We start from the raw sequence: 21,605 nt of genomic DNA on the forward strand, positions 1-21,605 counted from the left end.
TAATGTCAGCACTTTAAGCCCAACAAGTTTCGTGGTATTAGATTCAGGTCTGAAAAAATTCAGAACAGTTTCCTCCTATTGGTTTACAAACGATATGGAGAATTGCAGAAGCGTGATTGGTGCCCGAGTATGTGTTCTTTGATATGGAAGTAGTTCTTGGGTATCTAAAGCAATTCATTTGTCTATTTGCCATCATACATTTCAGCAACAAAGGAGACGGTACACTTTTTGCTGTAGTTTTCTTTCTTGGGAAACCCCAACTGGTTATGTTTTTTCAATGGCTGCTCAACAAGATCAGGATAAAAGAAATTCAGAAAAAAAGAACTAGAAGTTGAGGAGATTGTTGCCAGAATCCACTGCATGGAATGTTTTCACCATTCCACCTGGTGAAAAATAACTGACAATGAAATATGTGATTTGCACTTTGTGCAAGAGGAAGCTGAGATTGAGCAACTAAAGGAAATACAGTTTAGGAATCACATTGATGCACAAATATCTTTAATGCATGCCATGCACAGCAGTTAATGGTTTAGAGATTTAAAAGTAAGAAGAACAGCGAGGACACTAGCACTTCTGCAACCATGTATGCCAGCTCTGCTGGAGATCAATTGCCTGAAGAAATTCTATAGAATAGGAAGCCACATTCTTGATGCAAAATTGGGCCACACCAGTTCCACTCATGTCGATTTCCCAGGAATCATAGAGGATTTGTGGATCCAGATGTACCACTCCAGAGGTCTGATTGGTTCCTGAGCAGCAGGAGATAGCCACATGGCCAGTACTTTGACTTGGAAGTCTGCACAACCCATAGCTAGCAACAACCGTCACTGTACACAGCTTTTGCTTGTGAGCGTCAGTGGCTGTCTCTGGTTCTCGCTAAAGTGTGCTGCCAGGCCATGCTGCATAATGACCCTTGGCCATGTTAAACAGTGTTTATGGGGTCTTGCTCTGTTTAATTTGTTTGTTTTTGAAAGGATAATGCTTTGAAACAGTTTTGCTTTTTTTAAAATTTGTGAAAACAATTCTAGTGTTTTTTTCCATTGTTTTGGTTGCCAATCCATTGATCTGAATGGTACTGCTACCTTCCCAAATTCTACCTCTTCATTTATTGCCTTGGCAGAAGTTCCTGAAGTTTCAGTTGAGCCTGTTGGGTCATGGTTCTGCTGAGTATTTTCCTGTGACATGTTGCTTTCTGATGTTCATCTTCTTCTAGTAAGTTGAGAACGCCCTTTTCTGTTGCAATCTGGAAACAAAATGACAGTTACAAGGTGGGGGTACATTGCTTCAACGGGGTATGGGCTTATTATCGTTTAAGGCTCAGGTGTTCAACATCAGTCTGTCCGGAAGGGTTGACAGAGAGGGCTAGTACCTCTTCATTTATTGCCTTGGCAGAAGTTCCTGAAGTTTCAGTTGAGCCTGTTGGGTCATGGTTCTGCTGAGTATTTTCCTGTGACATGTTGCTTTCTGATGTTCATCTTCTTCTAGTAAGTTGAGAACGCCCTTTTCTGTTGCAATCTGGAAACAAAATGACAGTTACAAGGTGGGGGTACATTGCTTCAACGGGGTATGGGCTTATTATCGTTTAAGGCTCAGGTGTTCAACACCAGTCTGTCCGGAAGGGTTGACAGAGAGGGCTAGTAGCTCATTTGCATGCCACACCGATGGTATTGTAATGGGGAAGTTGTCTTTAGAGTGAGGAGCCACAATGGACATCAGTGCAATAGTGCAGAGGGAGTACAAGTTAGGAATGTGGAACTAGGCTTAGGTCCCACTGAGGCATGATGAAAAGTGTGGGTGAAACAGATGCTGAAAACCTTTCAAAAAAGGCACCACAAAAAGTGACTTCAATAAAGAGGGCTAGTCCGGCAACCTTAAAACAGCTGAAAGAAAAGATAAAGACCTTTTAATTGTGCCCAAAGCAAATCTTTGCTAGGCTAAGAACAACACAAAGAGCAGATATATGCTGAATTCATGGAGAGACATTTGGCTACCAGAATAATGTCAATGACTTTACAGGAACTTAAAATTAAGTCAACTGTGGCCTCCAATTCTCCAAGCATAGAGGCAAAGATTGCACCGACCTGGGAGCAGGACACTGCCTGCTCTGCGACAGACATCACCCTAAAGATGCCACTGTTGCCCACGTGGTCCGTTGCATTCAAGGCCTCAACCACGAAAAAGCTGGGAAGCCTGGTGTACTGATCGCGTTAGCTGTGGATGGTATTAGAAAGCCCTTACCAAACACACAGAGGGTGGTGAAACTGTCTCACTGGGGCAGACAGACCATAGAAACATGCAGTGTCCTTACTGTTCTAAAAGCACTCAAGAGCCTAGACAGTTGTTCAGCCAAATAGACAATAGCTGTCAAAGAGCATATCTATAGGAGAAGACTGGACGTCCATGGGGAAGCCTGTAGACCCCACCCAGGCATCTCTGTGAGGGGCCACACTTGAGCCTGTGCCTGTTATTCTACCGAGGCAGTCACTAGTGTTCAATCCACATCATTTTGTGAATTTGACCGCATTGAAGCCTCCAGTATAGCCTGTGGGAGTGAAGGTCTGATGTCTTCAGGGACAACAGGTAAGACCGGAGCCACAGAGTCCCAGAGTGCCTAGGAACAGCAACCCTGTAGGCAACTTGTAATTATTATACGTAGGGCAAGGCTAGCAGAAAAGAACATGTGCTTGCCAAAGCCCTCAAAGACGCTTAGATTAAGTCTGGCAGAGTAGCGTGAAATGGGTTAGGGTTGACCCTACTGGTGAATGCCTGCATCACTAAGCTTTCCAGCATCAAATGCCGAATTAGAAAAGCCCTGAGCAGGACGATGACGCTAGGCAATTCGCCGACTGACAGACGGTCCAGAGCAAGGCTTCGCCCATGTACCTAGTAGGGCATCAATTACGGCCTCAAGAAATGGGAGCAGAGGATCTGTATCAGTCTGGCTCTGCTGTAGGATCTCAGTCAAAACATTAGATTTTACCTCCATCGCTGGTAATTATTGGTCCAATACTTTTACTGCCCTTCTCATTACCCCTGTGAACGAAGCACTTTCTTCATTGGCAGAGTCTGGAGGAGAGACATATACAGTGCTTGGCAAGGTGTCCAACTCACTGCAAATCCTCATATCAATTGCTTTCAGTGTATGGGAGCCTAATTAAGGGGGCTCCACCATATTGGTCATTATCTGAGTTGATGACAAAGAGGTTATGAAGAAAACCAATCTGTCAGAATACAATGGGTTGCTGTAAGGCTGGTGCCATTAGGGACCGGGGACAGACCTCGGCAGAGAAGAATGTCACAACACTTTATGAATGTGTCAATTTCCAGTATCAATGGTGTTGGAATTGGCGCTGCTGATCCGAGGGCCCAATGTGGATATAAGTGTCAGGACCAATGCCGGCAATTATGCCGGTGCAGAACTTGTAGCGGGTTCAGAGTGTCCAACTGGCACAGAGGGAGGGACTGATGGCAGATTCTTAGTTAGAGGTCCTTGCGGTTCCTTGTGGAGCTGATGAAGTGTCAAATATATGCAGCATGGCTTCACTGAATTTTTAGGTCGTTCCTGAGCCAGTGCATGTGATGCTCTGCAAGACATTTAGTAAGTGGGTTTTAAAAGTGTTACCACAAGCTTTTGATGGCCTCAAGCTTGTGGTTAAGCACATGTGAACGTGCACAGCCGCCATCTGGCTTTCTGTAATGGCTCATTAAGCCTTACAGTGCGTGAATCATGCTCTTCCACCCCTTGCTCTCTGCTCTCACTCCCCCTTCCCTTCTCCCCCTCCCTCCTCGTCAGCTTCATGGCAGCATGTGAATCATGATCCTCCACCCCCTTGCTGTCTGCTCCCACTACACCCTCCCTTCTCCCCTCCCTCCTCGTCAGCTTCTTGGCAGACTCTACTGTTTACTACAAGGCGTATTTCAAATCGGACATTGATCATGCGCACAAAGTAAACAATACTGAAAACCTTAGGAAATATACACTACAAACATCTCTCACAAAAAACACATGGGACATATTTAGGCAATAACTCTAAATATCCTGCCATTTACTTTTATGGAAAACAACGTGCTCTCTCACCAAAGATGAGACATGTGAAGGGTCTATTTGACCTAGGTGCAAGCAATGAACATTAACAAGTTTTATCTCCCCAATACCAAACTATTTCTAATTTTTCTGTTACTTAGATCAGCCTACTTTTTTTTTTTTTTTAAACAGCGCATGCCAGTCTTTGCAGTAGAAACTCCAGAGAAATGCTGCACCCTTTTTGCCCCGAGGTTTTGCCGTCCCTCCTCCTCAGTTCGCATTGGGTTCATCACAAACCTCGGCACCCCGACGGTATCCCGAAAGAGGGGGTGGGGTACATTTGCTTCTGTCCTTGTTGTGAAACGAGAGACTCCAACCTTCACTTCCCCAAGTGTTTGATGGACGACCCAAGGATTGTACTGGCTACAGCCTGGCAGACACCTACCACCCTCCAACAGGAGGTTCTGTCTCACATACCTCGCGTCTTTTCTTTCTCCAGCTTGCTGTCTCTGTCCAACAGACCAAAGACCTTGATCTCCATTCATCGGTTTCTTTTTACATTGCGAACCTCACATCTTGCCTCTTGCCACCTTTTTCCGCAGACCTCATGCCTTGCCTTTCCTTACATGTGAGGGTCTGCCTCACAGACTCTGAACTTCCTGTCCCTCACATGTTTGTCTCGGTTTAAGAGTCCTTCTCTCTTCCCTTTCCTCGCCCTCCTCTCTTCTCTGCATCTAGCCAATACTGTGCCTTCCTTTCCTCATCTCTCTATGGCTCTCGAAGCGCATACCCTTGTCTTGCATCCCACCCTGCCTTGCGTTTGAAGGTTACTTCCACCCCATCACTCTCATATTTCCCATGACATCACCAACGGCCATCGCAACGAGTACCCCTGCCCATCTGACCAACCCGCTCACCATCTCCGGTGGCTTTTGGCACACTCTCAACCAAGACACCCTCTAACTGGACATCCAAATTGTTTCAGCTGCGCCCGCTTGTGATATATGGGTTTTTGGGCCCTAGGCCATGGACATGCAACACAAGAAACTAGAGAAGTTCTACTGGTTAAATAAAAATATCAGCTGAAACAATCACACCCAACTTGGCAACAATAATCAGATCAGTGGTGCAACTGGCACCAACAAGAATAACTTCCCAAGAAAATATGTGCTAGTAACTGGATCCTGTATAGAAGGTCTGCTAGGGTCAACAGAGTCACAGGTGGGCTTCATCTAATCGTCTATACCTGCTTTCATTACCCATATACCTATATATTGCTGATAACTCACTTTCCTATAAAGGGCTTCAGCCCTGAGCTGCACACATTTTCAGCCTTCTCTTGTAACCTGCGAGACCAGCATGCCTGTGGGCTCCGTGACGTCATTGGGGGCCATTGGGCAGGTTCCACCGGTGCTACACCAGTCAGAGAGATAGTGAACTGCTTGTCCATGGACCTGAAGGACATCGCTCACCAAAGTCTGCAGAGAGCTGGACTTGTCCCAGACAGGGAGGCTCAAAATATAATGTGCCAACATGGGCTTCCGCAGTCTCAAAGCGCTTTGAGACTTTAATAAACAAGCATTGGCATTGCCAAAGGTTCTCGCTTTTGGGACCTTGGGGCTTTAGTTGTGCAGCAAGTATCCTTGGTGCAACAACATCAACTGTTGCATGGCTAAACACTTAAAAGGTACAAGGTTTAGCCATGCAACAGCTGATGTTGTTGCACCAAGGATATTGTGCTGCAAAACTAAACACTTATAAGGTCCCAAAAGCGAGACCTATTGGCTAAGCCAATGCTTGTTCTATCTGCTGTGAGGTAGCTGATGGCCCCAGAAAGTCGAAGTGCATTGGGACGAGTTTCCGAATTGGCTCGAAAGGAGATCAAGTTTGCGAGTACGACAAAGAGGTGCTTTTACACCCTTGCTCTTTCTATGGAGCTTGAAATTGCCAGGAAACAGCAGAGTACTGCTTGAATTCTTGTGTTTCTATTTGGAATTAACCAAAGACTTCAACTATGACAATGACCTTCCATCAGAACCTTCCTTTGGACCTCAAACAGCGTGGAGTCTTCAAGTGTTTGGCGACATACAACTTCGCTATTCAGTCTCATATAGCCTGAAGGTTCACCTGAACACACTTGCTGCAAGCGCTGGAGTAATGTTCAGACCCTAAGCACCAAAGACCTACCTAGTGGGCATCTAATTAACTGGAGCATACAGATGCTGTGAAGTAGCCAAGCAGAGCAAAAGCTAAACAATCCCATTTTCCAAGATTTACTGTTTATATGGTATCAGTGCTTAATTTGTGCTAGTGTTTTCCGGTGCTTAGCACCGGCACTTATCTGACAGGGCCGGGGCTAATAAATTATGCTCCTGTATGCGATGGGCCAAGAAAGTATTCAAAATAAATGTATGTACCTGTTCTGCTTTGGCTGCATGTCTGATGTCTAAAGAGTTGCCCACCCAGGTCTAGGCACAATAGAGGGTGGGAGCGCGAGGCAGTCATGCGCACTCAATGTAAACGTCATGAGCGTCCTACATAGGATAGGACCAATCTGCTAGCGCCTGCGCTGCCACACATGGTGAAATCAGCCGCCCGCCGGAGATAGTTTCTTGTCTGAGGTTGCTCTGCTTTGTAATGGCCCAGAACATCTAGTGGGGAAGATCGTCCATGTCAGCTGCAGAGAGAGGGAGAGGATCGCTCAATGACACCATGGCCTATAGAAAGATGTTTCCGGCTTTCCGCAGAATGTGAAGCGGTCTTCACTATCTGCACCAATGCTGCCATCTGTTCAAAAACCGATAATCAACATTTCCTTTCTTGTCCTGCGTCAGCCATCATAAGTCCAGCTGAAAGGGTAGGAGAATATTGTTTTATTTTGTAGATTTAAGTAGCACAAAATTGACGACCCGAAGGTTATGTTTACGCAAGGACACGTTCTTTCTTCGTTAGGCAAGGGGAGATTGAGCCATTTGACCAGATTCACAGGTTGTTGAGCCCACACCAAGACCTGGTTCGCCAGCGCAAAAGACTGCAGCGCTGCCTGTTAGGCCACATTCACTCCACAGTTAGTTATTTCTATCAACCGAGGCGTACCTTAAAATGAAGATACTATCACAAAATACAAGGTAAAACGAGAATGCCATTTCATCCAACAACATGCACCCATTGTGAACATTTTTACAGTTCACATACTTTTTAAAAAGGCTCCGAGCACCATAATTATTTCCTGTATATAATCTGTATGTGGCCACAATCTACCACTGATTTTTTTAAATGTAGTACATATTATTTCTTTTTCATGACTAGTGCATTTTAATGTCAAAACTGTTTTCATTTGTAATGTTAAAATGTGACAAAACTCTGTGCATTTTATATTTGTAAGCATCTGAGTTGTAAATGTAATCAGTTTAACAGACAACAGTTTTATTTCTGCGCAGTTTCATGGTTGCTTGGAGCTGCTTTTGTATGACCTCCAGGTCACCTAAATGACAAAAGTCAGCATATATCTTTGTTTAAGGTGTGTGGTAGGTGTTATGAAGACTTGAGGGTAGGTGGCAAGTTGCAGCATCAGCCAGTACTAGCTTTAAAATCAGCATGCCTTTTTATGTTGTTTTTTAAGCCCATGTGTGTAGCACAAAACTACAAGCTCAGTGATACAAAGCGATGTTGTGCACAAAGCCAGGTTTGATTGAAGGTGCCAGACAAAACACCGAGCCTCCCAGCTGCATTGAACTTGGCACTCCCCCTTAATACTTATACAAATGATGAGAGAAGGCTTGAGTTTTAGGAAGGACCAATCAGGGACATCTTAAGGATTTTGTGATCCCCTGGCCAAAAGTATTTTGTGGGATCCTGTTGAGAATAGGTTTTAATTTATGATCTAGTTTCAGCTCTTTCATGCCCTCTTTGGCCAAGTCACTGACCGTGCACAGGCATACTCTCCATCAAATATTCAGGGATAGAGATGTGTGTTTTCAATATTGTAATATAGCAGCTGACTAAAAGTATTGTAAATAATCTCTGTGACCATTTCCTGTTTTGAATATTGTAGTGTAGTTTCTATATTCCAAATAGGCTCTGCGCATTGGAGTAGTGTATCCTGTAGTTTAGACGTAGGCCTGAAGTCGACTAGGTCTTTACCGAATATACTAGACTTAATTGCTTGTGTGCCAGCTAGCTCAGAGGTCACTAGAAACTTTCTCGAATGAACAAGAAGGGATTAGTTTCCGACAACCGCTTAAAACATGACAACTTTGTTTCCCAAGAGTAAGAAATATATCTCTAGAGTCGAGGAAACAATAGATAGTTATTTCACTCAGTCAATCGTGCATGCTTCAATTCACCAGAGGTGCAGAGAAATAGAGACACAGGCGTTTTCAATAAAAAGGTTTTTATTGAACAGTCTTCTTTCTCAAGCATAAGAAATGAACTGCTGCAATCGTAATACTTGTGGTAAAGTATAAAGTGTACAGTACGAAGAGCATTATAAAATAATATTGTAAAAGCATGATATGGTTTCTAAGCCATAAAATACTTAAGATGCATCAAATACATATAGTGATAAGTAACGACTAAAAGTACTCAACTGGTGCTTCTAAAATACGCCTACCCCAGTGTACCTAACCTAGGTCTAGTACAAGGGAAGAAGTAAGTAAGATATAGCCTAGTTCTAGTATTCTTTGCCAAGAATCTATTCCAAGAATTCTCTTAGGGTCTAATCAGCTCCGTACCTTGGTTTTAGAATGAAGGAGGTCTTGAATCTCTCTCTCTCAGGACTCAATTTCCCAGCAACCCACCAGGGTAGCCTGGAAACACTGGAGCTGGATTTCTCAGCTGGAGAAAGTACAGTGTCTCTCAGTGCGTCAGCTGGAGGGTCGGCTTCCTTCGGCACTTGCGGTACAAAAGGGGGTGGTGATGGACGGAGCATCTGAATCAATCAAACACTCACACCCAGTCAAAAGATCTGGGTTTAATCCATCACCGTTCTTTAGCCCACTCTGCCACCCCAGTTCAGACATGGCTATATGCAAATCAGTCTGACCCTGTGCCTCATGGGAACAGTCCAGCCCGAACTGCCAAGCCATGTCTTCCCTGGACCGGAAACAAGCTTTCGAGACCCGGTTTCAGGCATTCCAGCCGTCTTCAGCCCGGCTTGCTTGAATCCAGTAGCAAAGTGAGCAAGGGAATCACGTCTGAGCATACCCTGCCACACTTAAGGCGGCAAAAAGCGGTACAAAAGGGGGTGGTGATGGACGGAGCATCTGAATCAATCAAACACTCACACCCAGTCAAGAGATCTGGGTTTAATCCATCACCATTCTTTAGCCCACTCTGCCACCCCAGTTCAGACATGGCTATATGCAAATCAGTCTGACCCTTTGCCTCATGGGAACAGTCCAGCCCGAACTGCCAAGCCATGTCTTCCCTGGACCGGAAACAAGCTTCCGAGGATCGGTTTCTGGCATTCCAGCCGTCTTCAGCCCGCTTGCTTGCAGCAGCAGGGCGCGTCGGGCAAGTAGATAGTCGAACTACTCCAAACCACCGTGTGTTTGGACAAGTGTGGGCATATTTATACCTTGAAGGTGCCGAGTTTGACCTAAGATTGGACATAATAACGTCATTAGAGGCTTGATTCTCTGATAACTCCATGAGTTCTTGGATAAATTAATATTCATGCAGGGGGAAGCTGCTGAAGGCGGGTTTTTCCAAGAAATCGTTGTAGATTTTCAGAACTAGTGGAAGTAGCCAAGCCGTATCAGGACTACTTGAGCTATGTCTTAATATGGTTATGATTTCTTTGCCTATATTAGGATACAATATTTTATACCTATATAAGGCATGAATCGGGAAAATTACACTGGGGTCCTAAAACGCTATACAACACCCACTCCACATATTAGGTCTAATATTACTAAATCTATAAGCATAAAAAAACATAACTAAAGCATGTGTTCATAATCCCACCCAAAATGCATGAAATGTATTAAACATGGTTTATACACATACATGAGTATTTGTCCTGCACGCAATAGCTGTCATTAAAAATGCTACCTAAATAAAACATAAAATGACAGTTATGAAATGGCTCTAAATTTACAGAAAAAAAAGGTTGAAACCATTCCATTGCATGATATATATACAGTTATCGTTTTCATGAGATAATGCCAAATATTTGTCTATAGGAAGTATCAAATTAATTTCTTGTTCTCTCAGAATAGTTCTACTTTAAGCAGATTACTTTGTGCCAAGGGAAAAAGTTCAGAAAAAGAAAAATAAATCAAATGTATTTTGCCGAAACATACAGTTCCCAAGTTAGAGGATTTGTTTCGAAAAAGCGAAGGCCGAATTTCAGAGTTCATGGAACGCTGTGTGCACTTTCAAAAGTTATTCTCACTGTCGGGAGAAAACATCAAATCATCTAAGCTGGCAAAGAAGCCGTCTACCACAGTTGGTGAAAGTGAAACTACTTCTTCACGTACATCAAATGTGCATAGATGTGAAGCATCGCCGTCAGCGTCATTCGCATTAGCAATGTTCGATGTAGATGGTACCTGTGTGCCTGTTGTTCCACGTACCTCACCAATAGCTGGATTCGTTGGTGAGATCTCAATGAATGCAGTCATCAGAATTGGCAGCTGTTGGGGGCAACACAATGTATGAGTCTTTACAGGACCCAGCAAGGTGTCAACATCCGTTGGTAGTGCTGATGGAAGTGTAAGACAGATGTATAACACGCATTCTTCTCCGCAAAGCAGGCATCGCAGAACAGGTAAGATGCAATCTTGCCAGATTGGTCTGAATGAAAGGAACCAAGTAGTATTCAGATCTCCTAAATGAGCCAAGCCAAAAATCTGTGTAATTCTGTCACGATACCGCATGGCCAGGAGAGCCCGTTCCATTGTAATCTGGGTTTCGTCGGTGACTGGACTTGCTATATCGGAGCAGGAGAAATAAAAAATAGAATTCCTGCTATGGGTCCCAAAAGTAGAGGCAGACCACCGAACACAGAGAGCAAAAAATTTGGAAAAATGCAGAGGACTGCTTCAAATGGTGTTAACAGTCCTGAAAGGATCGTCTTAAATACATGTGCGATGCCACTGGTATCAGACATGTTTAAGATTTGACCTAACATTTCTGCGAAATGTACTGGGTAGTTTGTTGATAATAATGCAATGTATCTCTGCAGAAGTCCTTGCAACTTGCAGATCATACGTTTCTCTAGGTGAGGTCAGTGGCACAGTTTTTTGTAAAAGAATGGCTTTTATTCTGCTTAAAATATCAATTTCTATAGAAGAGATATTCAGTGAAGGCCATAACGCCGTCTCCCTGTCTGTATTACTTTTTGGATACAATACTTGCATACAACAAGTGACCCTGGCCAACACACTAACCAGATAGGCTTTTCCTGGCAACATGCCACAACAGCTGTGATCATTAAGCATAACGTAGCTCCCATTGGAAAGGTGCCTGAAAATTGGGTCTATCACGGCTGCTTGAGTGCCGTGCATGTGGCAAGAAAGGTTATTTAAAGAACCTTTGCAGGCTCCATGTAAATTAATACCTTCACATAAAAGTGTACAGCTTAGTGAGTTTTTACAATTTTTTGTACTAAGAAATACCTCCTTTCCCCCACTCCAACACTGTGTTTGTATGGTAAAGTACAGGTTGACTTAATGTATCCTTTACCCAACCTTTCATACAGGCCTGCTGGTATATGCTGTATACAATACTGAAATTGGAAAATCGTCACTGGTATCGTTATGGTGCCATGTATTATCCATTCAACGACAGGTTTCTCTGAAACAGTTAATGGTAATCTTTCCAGTTTTTCAATGCTCAGCACCGTATAGTCTGCTCCTCTTTGTGCCAAAGAGATTTGTTTATCTGTAAGGTTAAAGACAGTAAACAATGACGTGGTATTGATTAGACGCCATGGCACGTAGCCTGAAAGGAGATTTTGTAACGCTCCGCCTAGCAGCATTATAGAACGTAATTGAGACTGGCCATGTTGTAACATTAGCAAATCCTGTTCTATTATGTCAATGGCAGATGATACAATGCTGTCCAAAGAATAAATTCTGGAGGAGAGAGTCGTTAACTCATTGTCCACTACAGAGAGTGCTTTCTCTAAATTAATAACAATCAATTTCTCGTATTTTTTCTGCAGTTTCCATTTGCGTTAGTTTCCAAGCTTCGTTGTACGCAGCATATATACTGGCATATATGAAACGTTTTTGATGTCGTTTACGAGGCCCAAGTAAGAAGTCTTGTAAGTAAACGCCTTCTTTAAGTAAAGTCAAGTGTTGTTTAATTTCTGGAAGTGTGGATCTCTGTAGCCAATCAGTAGTTTTCCTACACTGTATGTGGTGACTATCCCTGGATGTTGTCTCTGGGAGTATCTTGGATCTGGCCTATTAATTTTGAACCCTTCTGTTTTGTTCATGAATCTATCTTGACAGTTATTTGTGTCTATGGGCCAGATTAACCATTGTTTCCAATCAGGATTGGTTCTGTTGCGTTTTAAAATCTGTTTTACGTCTACCTCCTCATCCGAAGTGTTATTATTGTCAGGAGTGGGTTTAGGTATGGACGGTTTGTTTAAATCTTTTATCTTAGCTAAGCCAAGACAGGATGTTTGTTGAACGGTGTCATTCAAAAAATATTATTTGTTCTGGTATAATGCAGGCTCTCAACAAGGCTTCTAAACCCTGCACTTGCCATTCTTTTGTGCCCCAGACAGTTTTTGTCTCAATGTTGTCTTTCCAAAAGTTGTACCCTAATGTAGATAGTTGAGCATAAAAGTTTGCAGAATAAATTTGTTTAGTGTTGGTTAACATGGTTTTCAACCCTGTCTTATTCACATTTTTGAAATAAAACGTTTCTGGGTTTGTGACATTACAACCTGTAAAGTATGGAAATTTGTCATAAAATGTCTTAGAGCTGCCTTTTGGCGATGTTGGACAATGTTCCCATTGATTGTAAGAAAAAAAAATTCTTGGATTCACAGATTTGGTCAAATAATGGTGACCAAAATGATTATAACAATACAGTTCTTCATAACTTTCTAGGTGTTCATGTTTTTTAAATGTTGCTGACATTTCTAAGTCTCACATCATATTATTAACAGTTTCAAAGTCCCAATCATCTGAAAAGGTGCTTGATGAAACAAAATCACTTAAAGAGACCTTGAACTGGTGTGGAATTTTCAGCAGTTCCACAGGGCCATAAATGTCATAAATGTCATAATCAGTTGTGTCCCATGCTATACCACCAGGTATAGGAACGGCTGTGATGTTCACTAATGACAGGTCTCTTTGCTCACAATGAGATGACTTGTAAGGTTGCAGTAGCAAGTTGATGTTCTTACTTGCTGTGTCCATTGTACTGTATTTTCCATCTATCATTTGTCCCAAACTCAAAACAAGAATGAGCCATAGTAGCAGAAAAAGTACAAATGAAAGAGTTCTGTTATTTCTTTGAAAGTTTTATTTACTGGCGTAGTTTCAGGTTCACTGGGATCCTCAAGAAAATTATCGAAGTTGATAAAATAGCCAGAGGCAGTTCTGTCAATAGTTGGTATTGCATCTGGATTTTTTTAGATCACTGGAGTAGCTTCCTCCTTTGACATGTTTGTATATTCAGATTCTACATCATTGTAGACAGGAGTTTCTTGACGAACTGTTATTTGGGTATCAAGAGGGACGAGTTCCATGGCTGTGTTGCAAAGTCCTTCTTTTCTCACTGCAGGTTTATCAAAGGTGATAAGTCTTTCAGTTTAAACCTCTTGAATAGTAGCTAGATTTGGTAGTCCACTGGGCCTACTACTTATTATCGGCCACATGATGTGGTTTTACCAGGTCAATTGATACTGTTCTGTTCTCCCTTTTTCCAGCAAGCGGCAGTAGTAATACTGATCTTGTTCCAAGAATTGCTAAGAGAGGCACAGCTTTTCTAGAAGAAGGCCCAAATTCCTTCTTTACCGCGATCTTTTCCCTGACTAGATCCCCAATCTTTGGAATCCAGACAGGTCTTGCTGGGACAGGTGGTTTTTCTTCAGTGGTCATTGGGCTTTGTGTTGTGTTACTCAAACTTCTTGTTTCATTTAAGTCCTGTAAAACAGCCAAACGGTCTTTGATATCAAAGGATTTCTGTTCCACCGCTGAAGTTTGACAATCAAGGTCCCAGATGAGCATTCCAGTACCAAATAATAGTTCATATGGAGTGATTCCCCCCAGAGAATTTCTTGGCAGATTATTTAGACTACGTTGGACGCTATTTAGATGTCTGACCCACCCGTCACCCGAACCTAATACCCTAGCTGTTATAGATTGCTTTATGTCACGTTTTTTTTCTTTCCACTACCGCATTTGCCTCAAGATGGAAGGGACTCGAAAACCGCAATGCAACGCCCAAGCTGGCCATGGCCTCCTTGTAAGCTTTGGAGCTAAACGCAGTACCCTAATCAGAATGTAGGGTGCCAATTGCGTATGTGCCGATAAAGACTCGCAAATCTTTTATAACAGTTCTGGCGTCAGCCGAGCGCTAGGGCAACATCCAAATGAATCTTGTGAAGGAATCCACTGCGACCATGATACATTTATAGTTACCTTCCCTCTGTAAGGGACCACAGTGGTCCAGGTAAACACATACTAATGGTTTATCTGAAATCAGAAGGGGCGTCTGCGCAGGTCGTTTCACTGTAGATACTTTTTTTTTTGGCAGATTCACATTCTAGAACATAGTTTCTAGTTTGTTTCCTCATGCAAAGCCACCAGTATCTCTGTTTTAACAATGATACTGTGGCTGAAACACCTGCGTGTGCAGAGGCGAGCCCTTCATGTGCTGCTAAGATTAGTCCTAACCTATGTTCCATGTCTGGGATTGCCCTATCCCCCAGTCCAGGGATTCGAGCAAAAGGAACATTATTTGTATCAGTTATATAGGAGTACTTTACTGGAAAGCCTTTTGGGAGTGTTTTACCACTGTCTTTTACTGAAGCAGTGACAGCTTGCATTATTTCGCTGTCTTTTTTTGTTTTTGAATGAGTGATAGCTGCTACGGAAGCCGTTTGCACAGCTGCCTTTGCGGCCTCATCAGCCAATGAATTCTCTTCAACGTGAACGCAATCACGCTGATGACCAAGTGTATGGGTCACATGAGTCTTTTGTAATTCTTTTTGCAAAAGAACTACTTGTTCCCTTAGCAGTTTATGCTTAACTGTGCCACCTTTATCCTCTTTGAAGCCGTTCTGAACCCAGTTCTGCAAGTATTTGTTGTAAGACTGGACGCAGTAAAAGAAAATACGACTCTGCTACAAGCTGTCTGAGAGCATTACACTGGCTGCCAATGAGAGAAAGAGCCACATTTAAAATACTATGCCTCACCCACAAAGCATTGTACAAAACAGGTCCAACCATCCTAAAAAACAGAATCAACTTCTATGTTCCACTTAGAAATCTTCGCTCCCAATACACAGCAAGAGCAACAACCACTAGAATAAGGAAGGCTAGGATGGGAGGCCGCACCTTTTCATACTTGGCAGCTAATCTATGGAATAACCTACCGACAGATTTGAGACTCACAGACGACCATCTTGCCTTTAGGAAAAAACTCAAAACAACACTGTTCCCTAAGACCCAATAAACCACCATATCACCGACAACAACCACCAGTCACACGTACACTGTTAATTTTAGCGCCATGATATCCTTTCGGGATGAATGTCAGCGCTTTATAAGTATTTTTACCATTACCATTAATACGAATAGCACACTATGAGTGCGGGGAATTCGCGATCTGTATTTTCAAGCGCCATCTTGAAAGCCTGTAGTTCCGCTCGCTGAGCTGTACAGTCTCCGAGTGATTGAGTTTTAGTGACCATGGGTCTAAATTTACCTTCGTGCCAGCGACTTTTAACAATCGCGCGCGCTGCAGTGTAAGCTTGTTTACCCCCAATTGCAGGTTGTGCTGATCCGTCTGTATATATTATACAGCTGTAATTTTCAAGTGGCAGAATTTCAGTCAGCAGAGGACATTCTAATTCGTATTGTAGGAAATCTAGTGTTTTTAAATACGGGTCAAAAACGTATTCAACATCTGTTGCAGCAAGAGAATTAATCCATTGTATCCATCTCGGATGTAGAGCTTTTGCATTTGGAATGCTTCTTTTTGTCACTGCCTCTAAGGCAGGTACAGGTGTAACAATTTTAATGCGTTAACCCTGTGCGATGGCTCTTTCTTTTGCTACAGCAGTCAACCGCTGTCAGTATTTTTTCTGTTGAAGTGAATTTCATTTCAGCTTGTGTGTACAAGTGTGATTTGTATGCTATAGGTACCGTCTCACCTTCATTAAAGGTTAGGTATGTGAATCCGCATCTTCCTGGGATGATTTGGATTACGAGATTGCGCACATTGTCGCTTGTTTGTAATTGTGTTTTTGCTAACATGTCTGTTTGCACTGAACGCAAAATTTCTGTGTGATTTTGAGTCCAATTAGTTGTTTTGAAATAAGGTTTGATTAGTTCGTAGAGAGGTTTAACCCTTTCTGCGTAGTTTAGAACATAAGTTCTTCCAAAATTCAGGAAACCTAGAATTGACAAAGTTTTTCAGCGTTTTTGGATGTTGGAGCAGTGCACATTTCTCTAAGAAGTTTGCTGCCAGGCTCTTGCCTTCACTTGATAACTCATATCCCAAAAATAGGACGTTGAGGTGGGCAATTCGTGATTTCTTAAAATTTAATTTGTACCCTTCAGAGGCGAACCCAAGTATTATGAGGTTCACTCTTTTCAAGTGCACGTCCGAATCATCATCTGTAAGATAGATGTCATAGACATACGACAATGCCTCATCATCGTACATTTGTAGTAACTCCGTTACTCTAGCTGAAAATAACCCTGGACTATTCTTGAATCCCTGGGGGAAACGGCAAAATTGTTGCTGTGCCCCCATTATGGAAAAAGCAGTCAAATACCTGCTTTCTGGTGCAATGTTTTGACAAAAGAAACCATTTGAGATATCTAATGTAGTTTTAATTTTTTTGCGCACAATGTTATTTATCAGTGCTGCACTATGTGCATTTTGGAATGCAAAAGTTTTGCAACATGAGTTCAGATGTCTGTAGTCCGAGACTAGACGAAATGAACGGTCTGGTTTGGAGACAGGAAAGAAAGGATTGTTCATTGATGAGGTGCATGTTTCAATCACCCCTTGGTATTCAAGTTGATTTAAGATCTCCCTGACCTGTTTTTTAGCTTCCTGTTTTACAGGATATTGCCTTTGCATTGTTGGTTGAGTTTCAACTGGATTTTATGGTGAGGGAAATCCTCATCATATCCTACATGATTTTTGTATAATGCTGGGGCCTGGGCCACAGCCCATTTCCTGGCATATGTGTATTTTTTTATGTATTGGAATGTGATTTGAGAAGGCTGGCATAATTATATCTTCACCATGTGAGCACTCCCTGACAAATTCAGGTGGCCAGTCTTGTTCAGCTAGAAGGATGTCATAACCCTTAGAGAGTTTCTCCCAAAAGAGTGCTCTAATTTTTCTTGGTTTGTCCGCCTCCATCCGGAGTGTTACTTCATAGAACGTATGTGGTACACTAACCCTGGTATTTGCACTTTCAACTTGGATACTTTCATTCAAGTCCACTGTCTCTAGATAATCCTTCAGGATCCTGCGAGCTATGGTTACCTCTGCTGTGATGTCTAGCATTGTTTGGGCCCACTTCCCGTTCTTGAGTTGTGTCCTCAAGATCCTCGGCATGTATGATCTTTAGACTTGCTATCTTCTTTTTTGGAAAACAAGTTTTCTTATTTTTTAGAACGTGTTGTTAGTCTTTGGACTTTACTCGTTCTTCTTTCTGTTCTGATCGTCTTCTTCTTACGGATTTCTGCGAGGAAGTCTGAAAGGTAAGAGAGGAACGTGCATCATTATCTTGATATCTATCTGGTTTTCTCAAATTATCCCCATTTCTAAAGTTGTATCTTTTTTCAGAGGGCTTCTATGGAGGAGACCTTCTTTTGGACTGTGAACGCTTCTCTCTAGGAAGTGTCTGGTGTTTTCCAACTTCTTCTTTGGAGTAGTAAGATTATTTTTAATAAAAACATTTTCAGGATTTTCAGTTAGTTGGGGTTTTACTGGTTTCCCACCCAAACTATCTCTACCTAGTTCTTCATATGATTTTTCAATAATTCTGGCCAGTTCAAAAGGTTGTTCTGTTATATCTGTTTCTTTTAGTTTTTGGCGGATCGCCACTGATGCTGCTTCACCTTTTATGTTGGCTAATAGTATAGCCGAGACCCGTTTGAAAACTTTCAGTAATTTCATACCAAGAGTTAAGGCCGGTTCTGGACCGTATTCATTTTGAATCTGTCTCAGAACGTCTGGTATTACCGCCATAGACGGTACACCATGTGTTTTTGTGTAGATTGAAGCAAAAACTGTACCCCAAGTGTCACAGTCCTCTACGTGTGGTGCAATCCCCATTGGTAAACAGATTGTTAGAATCCTGTGTTTCTCATGAGGTGTACTATCAGAGAATACTGCCTCTATTTGAGTTATTTTTTGAGCTAACCAGAACGGAATGTGTTCCCGCTTTGCGGGCAATTTTTCAATGACTAACTGTATAGTCTATGGTGTAATTTTGTTTGTGTTCCCTTGATGAGGGATGTGCTGTGGAATTCTTACAGCTGGTAGAACTGTTAAAGTCCTCATGACATATTGAACCAACTGCCTGTGTATTTTAATCAGCTGTTTTAGCTGAGCTAACAGTTTAGGATCTGTCATTGTTTCAATGTCAGGATGTGGTGTATAGCTGGCTAATACAAGCCATGTTGCTCCTGGTCTACCTAATGGACCGAGCCTGGTAATGTGATTTTGTTGTTGTAGGGCGCCATTAAACCAGAGCTGATGCTCTTGGTAAGTTAGTGGAATTTCAACGTCCTCGAAAGGAACGTATTCCGCTGGAGGTTCTTCTACTTTGTAGTAGTGGAACATATGTGTTGTTGGATTTGCTTGTGGAAAGATAATCCATGAATAGAATACCTCTGTCTGCCGATATTCATGTGCCTCTATGACAAATATGACTCTACCAACTCTTGGTGATAGACCATTTTCTATAGGTTTTATAGCTATATTTTTCCCTTAGGTTTTCCGGAATGATTATAGCATCATCGTCTTCTTCATTAAACCCTGTAACGTCTACACCTGGCTGGGTTGCATTTACTGCCGCTCCACCGGTTGCGTTATTGTCGCCGTTATCCGACATGGTTTAATGAAAGTTTGCAGAGCAAGTTTAAAGGAAACAAAGATTAGGTGCACAATATTTTGGAACACTGTATCCTTCAACGTTGAACAAACTAAAAACTAATACATAGGATTTTTCCATCCTACTCAGTTAAAAGCGGATATTTTTATCCTTTAACCCACTCCAGATGTCTATTGGAGTATTTTATGGGAAAAAGGGGTCTGTGTGAAAAGCACGACTGAGTTACTCTAGTATCTAGCGTTAAATTATCGCCTTTCCAAACATTGGGCGCCGTGTAGTGTAGTTCCTTTATTCCCAATAGGCTCTGCGCATTGGAATAGTGGATACTGTAGTTTAGACGTAGGACTGAAGTAGACTAAGTCTCTACAGAATATACTAGACTTAATTGTGAGTGTGCCAGCTAGCTCAGAGGTCCCTAGAATCTTTCTTGAATGAACAAGAAGGGATTTGTTTCTGACAACCGCTTAAAACATGACAACTTTGTTTCCCAAGAGCAAGAAATATATCTCTAGTGTCGCGGAAACAATAGATAGTTATTTCACCTAGTCAATCGTGCATGCTTCGTTTCACCAGAGGTGCAGAGAAATAGAGAGACGGGCATTTCCAATAAAAAGGTTTTTATTGAACAGTTTTCTTTCTCAAGCATAAGAAGTGAACTGCTGCAATCGTAATACTTGTGGTAAAGTACAAAGCGTACAGTACGAAGAGTATTATAAAATAATATTGTAAAAGCATGATATGGTTTCTAAGCCATAAAATACCTAAGATGCATAAAATACATGCATTGATAAATAATGACTAAAAGTACTCAACTAGTGCTTCTAAAATGCGCCTACCCCGGTGTACCTAACCTAGGTCTAGTACAAGGGAAGAAATAAGTAAGATGTAGCCCAGTTCTAGTATTCGTTGCCAAGAATCTATTCCAAGAATCCTCTTAGGGTCTAATCAGCTCCGTACCTTGGTTTTAGAATGAAGGAGGTCTTGTATCTCTCTCTCAGGACTTGATTTCCCAGCAACCCGCAAGGGTAGCCTGGAAACACTGGAGCTGGATTTGTCGGCTAGAGAAAGTACAGCGTCTCTCAGTGCGTCAGCTGGAGGGTGGGCTTCCTTTGGCACTTGCAGCAGCAGGGCGCGTCGGGCAAGTAGATAGTCGAACTGCTCCAAACCACCGTGTGTTTGTTTGGACAAGTGTGGGCATATTTATACCTTGAAGGTGCCGAGTTTGACGTAAGATTGGACATAACGTCATTAGAGACTTGATTCTCTGAAAACTCCATGAGTTCTTGGATACATTAATATTCATGCAGGGGGAAGTCCCTGACTGCTGAAGGCGGGTTTTTCCAAGAAATCGTTGTAGAAGTAGCCAAGCCGTATTAGGACTACTTGAGCTATGTCTTAATATGGTTATGATTTCTTTGCCTATATTAGGATACAATATTTTATACCTATATAAGGACATGAATCGGGAAAATTACACTAGGGTCCTAAAACGCTATACAACAATATGTGAGGTCTTGCTTCAATCTAAAAGAAGCTTTATGAATGTTACATGGTGTGTATGATCAAAGTCCCACAGGGCCAAGCACTGTGTGATTAAATCTTCTGGCAAAGTTCTGGTGGTAAAAGCTGACAAATGCCAGTGTGGTAAAGTTTCCAGTGGAAGGATTCAGTTCCGTACGTGTGGTAAAGAGGCTGACGTGTGGCAAATGACTTTGTGGTAAAGTAAGTCACTGGGTTAAGATGTTTCTGTGTTGTGATTGTACGTTAAACAACCGAGTACAGTATATTAAAAAGGTCTTGTGTGATGCATGGTTCCTTTCATGTGATAAATGTTCATTTGGATAAATAATCTCTCTTGTGCTGCAGGGTCCCACTGGGTAAAAAGTGTGCTTAGAGTGTTGTGAACTGTAACTTACTGTTCATCAGGCAGACTGGCGTCGAAGCACTACATGCTCCTTGAGGTGCTGGGACTTACTGTATCCATATGATGGTATTACATCTGGCTTTTAGCAGTGAAAGTTGAGGATGTGTGTGAAGCCAATAGAGTAAGTGGATGGGTGGAGTTGGGTGAAGTGGGTGTGCCTTCCTAATTTTTTTTAGCACCTGGACTTAATATTTTACAAATTAAACACTGTATGGTATGTGTATGGGGGGGTTGGGGGAGGAGTGGTGGGTGTAATATTCCCCAAATAGGAATTTCGAGATTGGCTTTATTTACATGAAGGAGAGAACGGGATATCATACAATTTTCCTTTAGAGGAGTGTATAGACACCTTCTTCAAGCCTCAACCCCTGCCACTCACAAAA

General features: G+C 42.3%; 1 protein-coding gene across 7 annotated transcripts in view; it reads right to left on the bottom strand.

The window, feature by feature from the left end:
* ODF2L (outer dense fiber of sperm tails 2 like) overlaps positions 1 to 21,605 on the bottom strand; it is a 319,588-nt gene that overhangs the window by 219,277 nt on the left and 78,706 nt on the right. The window lies entirely within an intron of this gene.

Source organism: Lissotriton vulgaris, chromosome 1_1 (genome assembly GCF_964263255.1).
Source record: "Lissotriton vulgaris chromosome 1_1, aLisVul1.2, whole genome shotgun sequence".
Lineage (NCBI taxonomy): Eukaryota > Metazoa > Chordata > Amphibia > Caudata > Salamandridae > Lissotriton > Lissotriton vulgaris.